Source organism: Triturus cristatus, chromosome 10 (genome assembly GCF_964204655.1).
Source record: "Triturus cristatus chromosome 10, aTriCri1.1, whole genome shotgun sequence".
Lineage (NCBI taxonomy): Eukaryota > Metazoa > Chordata > Amphibia > Caudata > Salamandridae > Triturus > Triturus cristatus.
The window spans coordinates 386558619-386570091 of record NC_140593.1 but is presented as its reverse complement, the minus strand read 5'-3'; the positions used below and the strand labels follow the sequence as shown (position 1 = coordinate 386570091).

The window sequence follows — 11473 nt, the reverse complement described above, 5'->3', positions numbered from 1 at the left end:
GTAAAAAAGGAGATGGTCTGTCTGTGCCCGAGATCGTCCTCCCTGAGGATCAATGTTTCCACATGAGCCTCAGACTCAAGCTTCAGCACGGACCACACACAGCTTAACTATTCAGCGACAGGGAGATTTGCCTGGTTTAGCGGCTCGCATGTGCTGTACAACCTTTTCCGGAGCTCAAGGGGCAGTATTTTCCGGAACATTAAAAGTCTTCCGGAGGGACATTGCGTCCATTTCCGGTTGGAGGCGTCTTTTGCTGGGGGTGTGTCATCATTTTATTCTAACCAATGGTAAGATTTTGGTGCGGCAGTATTTTCACGCACTCTTTGTAGTACCGCCCCTCTGAGTGTCAATCACTACACTGGTTTTCAGATCGCTTTCGTTTATTGAAGTTGGATGGAGTGGGAAGGAAGGCAGTGATCGGGTTCAGTTTCTCAGGCTTCTCCGTGTGGAAGTCGGAGGTAAGCCCCTCGTTTTTCAAAATGTATCCTGTATGAAACATGTTGCTTTCTCTACACGTGTCTCAGTGGTTCACAACGCTGTTTAAGGCAGCTATTTGGGGACCCTTAGTTTAAAAGCCTATGCTGGTTCAGCCGTTTCCGAGGTGACTGATGCTGTATAGTCTCTAAGTTTGTTGTGTTATTTGTATCCAGTCACATGTTCTCTATCTGCAATATCAATAAGATGTTTATTACAAAAAAGCCTATGATGGTTTAGAATAATTCATATTTTGACTGTAGACGTGATTCGGAATTACAGCAGCATCTCTTTATTCAAGCATATTCGGCGAAAACTATTCTCGGTTTTTTGCATATTCTCCGACCTATATTTTGTCGCTGTTGGCCATTATTATAATATTGTGCTTGTTTGAAGTATTCTACGCCTGTGAACAGGGGATTTTTAGATGAGCTTGTTATCAGTTATTCGGAGGGAAGTACTGCAAATACATTCAATATATGCTCCGTTTTACACTCCTCTGGGTTTTTATGTGTGTTGAAGTAGACGGATGTTTTAAGGCACGGGCACACTGGCCAGCTGCCAGTCCCCCCACCCCCTTCGGTCGGCCCACTGACAAGTGATCAGGGCCGTCTCATGGCACCTGTGTTAAATCAGAGGATTCCTGTGACTAATTTTCTTTTTTATTAATGTGTGTTATGAGGTCGAGAAATGCTCGAATTTTAGACTACTTGATTAACTTGTTATATCCAAAGCAGATCTGCTGACTACTGCTCCCCCCCCCCCCCCATCCATGTAGACTGGTCTGACCACTTCCTCGTTCCCTTCCGTTTTAATCTCTTGCACCTTATAACTCTCGGCCAACCTAAAAGAGCTACCACCTGGTTCCGCAACACTAAAAACATTGATTTTGACACTTTTTGTGACTCTGCTATGCGGTCACATCCTAGACTTGACCCTAACGTGGATGTCAACACTCTCACCACTCAGTGCCTCTCAGTCCTAGCAGTTGAAATCGACAATGTCGCTCCACTCAAAAGCAAAAGGAAAAGACACGCCCCCTCAGCACCTTGGTTCAATAAAGCTCTCTACAATGAAAGGAAAAACCTTAGAATCCTGGAGAAACATTGGTGAAAATCTCCTTCTACCTTCAATCTCTCTCTGCTACGTTCAGAAAGATCCAAATACCACAACCACATCTTCCATGTAAAAGCATCCCATTTCAGATCCCTCCTTGACTCTGCCAAAAACAGACCCAAAAAACTCTTTGACCTCATCAAAAACCCAAACTGTTTTCCCCTAACTACTAAGCCCGAGGACTCCACAAAGAAAGTAGCCGATTTTGTCATTTTCTTTGATGAAAAGGTCAAAGCACTGGTGGAGCAAGTCGCCCACCCCACCCCCTTTGAGGAGCAGAAATCCTTAGTCACCTGGCAATACTTTGACGTTATCTCGGAAGATGACCTCCTCAAATGCATCCTTGAAACCAAACCATCCAACCACTCTTCTGACCCCATCCCTAGCATCATCGTCATCGATTTCTACACCCATACTCTCTCTTACTGGACCGGGCTAGTTAATCTCTTCCTCAGTCAAGGCTTCCTCCCTGTTGCCCTTAAATCAGGACAGGTTACCCCTCTTCTAAAAAAAAAAAAAAAAAAAAAAAAAAACCCTCCGCTGATGCAACCGACCTCAACAACTTCCGCCCTATCACCAACCTCCCTTTTCTTTCGAAAATCACTGAAAAATGTGTTGCGAAACAACTTTCCCTACATATTATGGACAATAATCTCCTCGATGTTTTCCAATCTGGCTTCATCCAAAATTGCAGCACTGAAACAGCCCTGCTGCAAGTGATTGATGATGCGTTGCATATACTCGACTCCGGGGGATCGTGTCTTCTGATTCTTCTAGACCTCTCTGCAGCCTTTGACACTTAATCATAGCACCCTCCTCAACACTCTTCAACAGAGAATGGGATTGGATGGCACAGTGCTTAAATGGTTTGCCTCTTTCCTCTCAGACAGATCCCAAATGATTAAGATAGCGAACAGTCTTTCATCTCCATTGGCTGTAGGTCAAGGTGTCCCTCAAGGTTCTATCCTGGCACCCACTCTGTTTAATCTCTACCTGGAACCTTTAGGGAACCTCCTAAGCAAATCTGGGATCCATTACCATCTTTATGCGGATGACACTCAAATCTACCTCAAGGTGTCTTCCGCACACGATCTCTCTTTACTCGACTCTACTCTCAACTCCATCCACAACTGGATGTTAGCTCACCAACACATTCTAAATCCCGCCAAAACTGAATTCCTCCTCCTTTCGACCTCTCTCTCACCTCCCCCTGTTCAATCGTAGATGGATCAGCTGAACCTGCTCAACAACAAACCCATCCTTGTCGACAGCGCTAAATCTCTAGGTGTCATTCTTGACAAAAGACTCAACTTAATCTCCCACATCAACTCTATTGCCAAGAACGCACGGTACCAGTTGTGCCTTCTATGGGGGATCCGTCGGTTCTTCCCGGAGAAAGACTTAAAAACCTTGGTACAATCGCTGGTTCTCTCAAGATTATTGCAATTCTCTTCTGACTGGCCTACCCAAATCCCATCTCTTCCCTTTCAAATCCATTCAGCAGCTCGCTTCATTTCAGGGTCTAAACGAAGCGACAACATTACTCCTATCCTGTCCTCTCTTCGATGGCTTCCGATTGAGGCAAGATCTATTTACAAAACTGCCTGCATCACACACAAAGCCTTGCACACGTCCTGCCCTCGTTACCTGGCAAATAAATTAAAATTGTCCGGAGGCTCTCGACCCTCTCATAATGCTGCGCAATCCTTCTCAGGCAAAGCGGTGAGAATATGGAACTCACTTCCCCCATTGCTCCGTGCCACCTCCTCTACCCGGATCTTCAAAGCTGAACTCAAAACTCTTCTCTTCCAAAGACACTTTCAGAACTAATACTTTCATACTCTGGCCCCTCTTGGAAGTTCGCTCTTCATTGTAAATTTGTATTTTTTCCTGTGCATCCCTCACCCCTGCGTGTTGTGTTGGATTTTGTGTTTGTGTACCCTTTATTCTCAGGCCCCTCTTGGAAGTTCGCTCTTCGTTGTAAATTTGTATTTTTTCCTGTACATTCCTCTCCCCTGTGTGCTGTGTTGGATTTTGTGTTTGTGTACCCTTCATTTTTAGTCTGTGTAATGTTATATTCTGTACCACTTTTCTCTTGTAACGTAACTAGCTCTATTGTACAGCGCTCTGACACCTTTGGGTAATGTCCGCGCTTTATAAAAATGCACTAAATAAATAAAATAAATAAATAAACTTATTTGTGAGACCTATATTAATGTGTCGCTAACCTGTGTCGAAATGAATAAGATTAATGCATTTTTAAGTATTTAATAATTAATTGTTGTATTTGGAGTTTATTTATTGTGTATTAACTTGATGGTTTAGTATAACTAAACATAAAAGTTCTTCACATGTTAAACTGCATCAGTAACACACAACCTTTGCACAGTTGTTAGAGCCATGAAGGTGTTAAACAGGCTACTGTTAAGTGCTGCATGCGGATCAAGCTTTTATGAAGTGCACATGCCCAACTGCCAAATCGACCCAGAGATGCTGGTTCATTTGTCTGACCCAGAGTCAGGCTGCCCAGCGGCACAGGACTATTGGGGAAGGACCGGAGAACTGGGCAAGTAGAAAACGACAATGTGCAGTTATTTCCCTATTCCATTGCCCCTGACTTACCCACGGTTATGAAAAAGTAGCTCCTGTGTGCCAGCTATTATAGAACAGTGAGCTAATTAATGTGACAGTTGCCTCTATATCGAGATTTAAGGGACAGACTCAAGTTTTTAGTTAGCTTTTTCACTTTTATTGGCAACCTTTATCTTTGTTGGTTGTCTGGGGTTTTTGTGTTTTTTTTGAGTGCTCCTTTTATATACATTTATTTTGTAAGATGCATATTGTTGAGTGGTTGCACAGTGCAGTGATGACTGTAGACAAGGGTTAAGCACAAATGTTTGGTTTTGATAAGCTTACCAGATCTCCAGACAATCCCAACATGAAGAATATGGGACACAGACCTTGCACATTGGTAACACAAGAGGAGATGGCCACTGCCTCTGAGGCCCTGCATAACAGACCGTAAGCCAAACTGCACTCCCTTTTTGATGTTCACCCAGACTGTTATTGTTTGTTTTGTCTTCAGGGTTTTGTTCCTATTCCTCACCCTTTTACTGTGTCCAATTCCCAGATCACATGCCAGTCCTATCTCTGAAAGTGACTTGAAGTGAAATTGTTACAGTGCTTACAAGTCAGTGGTGATAGGTCCTTTGGTCTGCATGCACGTTTTCACGAGGGCTCTATGAGGGCCATGAACTGGAGAGCTTTAATCATCTCTTGGTGTCTTCTAGAGGACCATTTCGTTTTCTCACCTCCTTTGGAAGAGTTGGCAGGGATCTCTGTACACCATATCTGCCTCAATGTACCTCTAATAGTTTGGGGAAGTAGAAGGTTGGAGCAGTAGGGGGTGGCTTTATATATTTGTCTGCTCTTTATTCCATCCATTGTTATTCCTCTAAATTTCCTTCTAAGACTATTCTGTCAGAGTAGGCGCCAGACCCTTTTTAGCCTCTGGTTGCTGGTTGGTTCCAAGAGCTTGTGGACTCTGTTTTGGTCTTGAATGACAGAGAGACAGGCATGGGGACCTTCACCATACCCTAAAGATGGGGCACCATCTGCTCTTCATGAGTTTCAGCTTCTGGGCAGGTGGGCTAGGGTCCTATCTGCCCTGGTGGCACCTACAGGATGCCTACAAGGATATGCCATAACCAGTCTGTTCTTGGTTCTGACTTTCTTTCTGAAGGATTACACCGTGCACAGGCGCTCATGTTGGATGGTGTGGGCTTGTTGCTAGCCTACTTGTTACTGAGTTGCCTGCTTTGACATTATCACATAGCCTAGGATGTGCTGCAGCGGCCTGGAGCAGTGAATAGATACTTCTTTGTCCTCCTTCCCTGTGCACACATCCAGTATCAACATTAGCGCACCTGCGTGTCATAAGACTCACATAGGCACGTTGTTTGTGCCAGCACTCTGACATTTGCTAAACTTGTTTGTTAGACCTGTTGCTTTGCTGCATTGTTACTTGTCTACCTGCTTTGATAGAACTGTCAGTAGTATGAAATAATGTGCCTTCGGTTGAGGAGTGAGACTGCTCCCCGGAGCTGCGTTTTTGGGGCACTCCCCTGATGTCGCTGCACACATGCCCCAGGCTTCCAAAGATGTGCATAGATGTGAAGTTTCTAATGAAGTGTGTTTTTGCTGTGGAGTGATGTTTGGTAGTCCGTGCCACTCACTACCATTGAAAGCACAAGGACTGCATTTGTTAACCAGTTGGTGTCAATGACTCTTATTAGACGAGGTACAGCAATCCGATGTACAAAACAATGCGAAGGCGACAAACCATACAATTCAATGCTTTTAATCCTACAGACACAAACACAATTTAATATGGAGCACCAACAGCAATATACAAACACAAAACGATGTTTCTGATGTAATGCAATACAGTCACAATCAAAATATAGTGTGCGGAACATAAAAAAGGTGTTGGTGGATTACAATAGAAACGTGTGATGATTGGTGTATAAGACGAGAGGAGACCAGGGTTGAATCAAATTGGAATACAATGTAAACTGATGAACAGGCTGTTCCATGGACTCCTCAATAGGCATTCAGAGATTCCGTCCCGTGGTATAGGAGTCGAAGTTTGACCCTTGTGGTAATCCTCTATGGGAGTCCTAAAGACAAAGGAATTGAGTCAGTGGCACACCCTTGAAATCAACTGGAGTGATGCCTGGGTATAGAGATACTAAGCGTTAAGGCATGGTCGAAATTTGGGACTACATCAATAATAGTCATTTTCTCAAAACTGGTTACTCAATTATTGGGCCATAACTGATCACCAAAAGAAAACGTACGGGGAGATGTAAGGGGAACTACTTACTTAGTCCTCGCCCTGGTCTAAACTGTCCAGTTTTGTTTACTCAGTGCAATCTTTCCTCTTATTAAGAGCTTTGCTACCAGTCTACAAAGCTGATTCTCCTTAGTAATATTTTTGATAAGTACTCAGTGCAACTTGCCTTTGTGAGAATTATCGGCTATGCCCTAATTCCTGTGCCAAATAAAAGTGGGTTAATCCCCATCAAAGACTGGCCTATACCAACGATCTCTCGAATTGGCTGTTAACATGCTCTTTCTACCTTGAGCTTTCTTGTTCTTACTGTTCAACTTATTGTTTTTAAAACAGTTTTATTGAGTTTCATTATAACAAACAAGGCCAGATGAAGACTGTTTTACATCCCTCTTCAAGAAAGGGTCCAACTCCATTCACCTTTATTTCTCCATACCATTTGGCCACAATGGACCGCGTGCCACAGCAGCCATCCAGATCTCACTTGGATATCAACAGATCCAAGAATTACAGCTTTAATTGCTTAATGTGTATGGAGGTGGTCTCAGTGGGGTGGTAAACAACACTTTTAAAGGTCTCCCTGACCCAGCTCCCTGTATGACATGCCACAGAAATGTAATAAGGGTCCACTTCCTTTCCCAAACTTTTTGTGAAGTCCTTAAACTTTGTAGACTAACTTCTCTGCTGTCATACACCAATCCATGTGGGCCTCTCATATAACCACCTTTGGAGGTTGTCCCTCCTCACTTTCTTGCCACATCTCGTCCGGCCACCACCAGACCTATGTAACTAACAGAACAATTTTTCATAATTGTGGATGGGTATGTTGCCCTCAATCCAGGTACCCAGAAGCGTTGTGTGTTCATCAGTCTCAGTAATCCTACCCAATATATTGCTCTTTTTATCCCAAAAAGGGAATAGTCTAGGGCATGCCCCTACTGTGTAATATAAATCTCCCCCCAACCAGCAACCTCTGATTGTAGTCTACCAGATGTAGTCTTGTATGGGAATATTACAACCTATGCACTAGTCTAAATCCTACCCAAATGGCCACTTATTGGAACACTGCAGTGCCTCATCCCACTTCTGGTCACTGAGGTCCCCTACCCATGTTAATCTTAAATTCGTCAACGGTGATATCATATTGTTTAATATGGTTCTGTAGATCTTCGAGATTGCCTTCTTGGATATTAATTCCAAGAGGACTCTGTGTTCCTTCGGGAGATCTGTCTGGCACAGTACAGTTGCATACCAGCCATTGTAAAACACGGAGTACCCGCACTTCTTAATTTCTTTTCTCCTAGAGTACCTGTACTTCTCCTTGGCCAAGGAGAGTCATAGTACTCATGAACTTTTAGCAAGAGCAGCTGAAAATATGGGTTTTGCTAAAAATGAAGCTGCCACCACTTGGAGATCCGGACACCACGGTAGCTCAGTGCTGAGAAGGTATCAGAGCCAAGCGGGTTGGAGACCCTGCGGGACACAGTGATTGACAGCGAATGGCCATAACCATTGGTGGGACCCTGCCTTGTCATGCACAGGCTGAAAATCCAGGCGAGGTGAGGTAGGCAGAAACTAGGACGAGATGCAAAGTATTAGGTGGAAAAATGGCTCGAATGCTGCGTGTGCATGGCTGTCTTTGTGCGACTCTGTCAATGTGATTGTGTGTATGTGAGTGCATCGGTGTATTTGTTGTGCCCACCGCTCCTCACTCTGGTAATATGCTGGTTTTCGAATAAAGGTTATTAAACGCTGGAAAGATATGGAATAGACAATTCAGGCTTTCTAAAAGTGTGGATGCATATATTTCCCTTCAGCCTCATTTTGTAAAAATATTTACACTAAGTATTGTTTATACATTTTATCTCTAGGTCAGACCAAGGCCGCTCGAATTATCCAGCAGAGGAGGACTACATTATGTGGCAGGGATAACTCAAATACGTGGGAAGAAAACTTAAATTATGTGGCAGAAAGCAGCACATTTTGTGACCGTATTGTTTTGGATTTCTGTTACACAAGTAAACACGCCCTGGGCAAAGGTTTCAACTCGGTATCTGTTGAACACCTGAATACAGAGCTCAGCAAGTTAAAGGTGATCAGTTAACCTTGTAGTGGCCCCTCCACTGCATGACATCACGTGTTTTAATAACTTTTGATCGGTTTGAGTTAGAAACTATTTTTTGTTAAAATCTGAAATTATGTAACAGATTAAGTATTTACTGGGAAGTGCGGAAGATGCCACAGTCCCTGAATCTCATACACCCAGTGTCCCTGGTAATGACGAATCATGTCCTTTTTGTGTTTTAAGTGGACATTGATACATTGTGTCATGTTCGTCATACTCCTGTAGGAGTCCTAACGTTCTATTTGGTTGGCATGCAGTGGAAATTGACTTGATTTATACTTAGTACCAAAGCTTCATTCACCAAGATAAGACATGAAGTGACATAATACAAGCTCAGTGACTGTTCATGTTTTTTTTAGGTCGCAGCCTACCAGACAGCGACGCTGTCTGCGTTTGATAAAGACATCTTGGGGAAATTTCAGAAAGTTGACCTAGGAATGCATTTCACCTGTTGAGTCTGTTAAAAGACCTTTAAACTAACCCACTTAATTTAGCTACTGGCTAGAAGCTCTCATGAGAAGACATATCCCCCAAAAGACTGACTTAAAACACAATGTAAACAATTATTTATAACCCCACAAAAACACCCATCAAGACTACATTCACACCTATCTGTGATATTGTTTATGCTGTCTGAATGGTAGTGTGACTGTAGGATTTCTGTGAGGTGTGAATGTAGTCTTGATTGGTGTTTTTGTGGGGTTATAAATAATTGTTTAAATTGCGTTTTAAGTCCATGTTTACACTAAACTTGTAAATATTTGTATGTCTATTTAATTGTGATAACATAAAAACAAATGTGAAAAAAGGAAAAAAAGATAAAGAAATAAAAAAAAATGTATTTTTATGAATAATAAAATACTTTTGTATGAATTAACTAGTTTGTAGGAATGCAATTTCTTTTTGGGGATATGTCTTCTCATGAGAGCTTCTAGCTAGTAGCGAAATTAAGTGGGTTAGTTTGGAGGTCTTTTCATAGTTTGTTTCTTCCCCCTCCTCTACAACCCATAATTAAATAGGGGGCACCTTCTCTTACAGTGTTTCACCTGTTGTGTACCGTTGGCTTTGTGTTTTGTTTGCTGGTTTTATTTGCTTTAGGCTCTGCAGGGTTAATTTGTATCTCCTGTTGCCAAACCTTGTTTACTTTATTCTTCCACAAACTCGCTTTCTGTAAACAGGCCCTTAAATCTTGTTCTTATCTTGTCACATTTGCTGTGCATTCAAATCTACTGTGCACCACTGCACTCTGACACTGCACTCTACACCACTCCAGTTTAGGCCACTTCACTCTGCACCTCTCGGCTCTGCAACACTGCACTGTACGCCACTACTCTATACCACTGCACTCTTCCCTGCACCACTCCACTCTACACCATTTCACTCTACTCTCAAAGATCTGCTCTACACTGTGCACTCTATGCCACTTCACTCTACGCCATTGTACTCTGTGCCACTTCACTCTACGCCAATATACCCTGCACTACTTCACTCTACACCACTGCAATCAATGCGGTGTCACTCTGTACCATTCTACTTTATGCCACTGAGCTCTACAGTGCACCACTATACGCTATCCTGCACCACTCTGCTATGCTCTGAAGCAGTCTGCTCTATGTCACTCTACTCCGTTCTATGCCACTACAGTCTATCTATGCTGTCACTACTCTAAACCACTACGCTCTATACCACTTTACTCAAAACCAATGCAACCTATGCCGCTGCACCTACTTCTTTGCACAACTGCATTTTATGATCCTGTACTCTACTGCATTCTACTTTATGCTACTTGCACTCTACTCCACTGCACGCTATGTCACTCTACACCACTGCACTTGATGCCACTGCACTCCATTCTACTCTACACCACTGTACTCCACATCTCTGCTCCCTGCACTCTGCGTCCCTGCACTCCACTGTACAGCACTTCAGCGGCGGCTGCCATAAACAAAGGGTGGTTGGCGGGTGAAGGGAACGCGGAAGGGGCCGCTCCAATGGGTTAGTAATACGTTAATTAAAAAATGATATCTTTATGCCTCCAGCCTCTCATCACACCGCCTCTCCTCGTCCTGCCTGGTCCCAGCAGCCCCAGGGACAGACTCCCATCAAATCCCCATGCTGCGGAACAGCACGGGTATTGGCCTGAGTGGGTCAACTAATCTTTCTAATTAAGAGAACCTTTTGAACCTTGAGAATAAACGTTACTCTACGTCTGTTGCAAGAATTACTTGTGTTAATCGAACTATGTACCCATAGTTATTTATTGATGAAAATTATTGGTATCAATAGAATACCCTTGGAGGAGAGAGAAACACACATATTACCTATAATAACTCTGTGTTCATCATGAACGAATATATCTAAATTTTGTATGTAATCCAGATAGGACTGAATGGTCTTTTCTAGTAAATATTAGAATCATCTGCCTCAATGTACTCTGCCGTCCCACTCCAGATGCATCGAATTGAAGAGCAGTGGCCAATATAGTACAGCACAAAGTGGTAATATCATACAGCCATGTCCAGTATCACCTAGCACTATTCCAGTATACCTCCTTCTTAGCGGGACACATGCCCCACCTTTATCCCTGCCTCTAGCCCGCTCATTCCCATACTCAGTTTGGGTAGTACCTGCACTACTTTCTTCCCAGTTAAAGCATTGATCTGACAAGATCATGCGCTTGAGTATGAGTGCACTTATGATGCGGCTGAGTTGCATGTATTTTAAGGAAATCAGAGTTTGCTAGTCTAGACTCTTGTTTGGGTAATGTAAATGGTTTCGGTGGATCCTACCCTCAGATGTCAGCCATGTGGCTATACCAGTGCCATCCCATTTTCTATTTCCCAGCATACTTTTCAGCACTTGCAAATTGTCACCCACACAGCGGGCTGGTTTCCAGTTCTGGTCAC

General features: G+C 43.2%; 1 protein-coding gene across 2 annotated transcripts in view; it reads left to right on the top strand.

The window, feature by feature from the left end:
• Positions 1-340: 340 nt before the first annotated feature.
• SNX10 (sorting nexin 10) overlaps positions 341-11473 on the top strand; it is a 208341-nt gene continuing 197208 nt past the window's right edge. For both annotated transcript variants that reach the window (XM_085631647.1, XM_085631646.1), the window contains exon 1: positions 341-458. The gene's annotated coding sequence lies outside the window, so the exon portion shown is untranslated. The remainder of the gene's footprint in view (positions 459-11473) is intronic.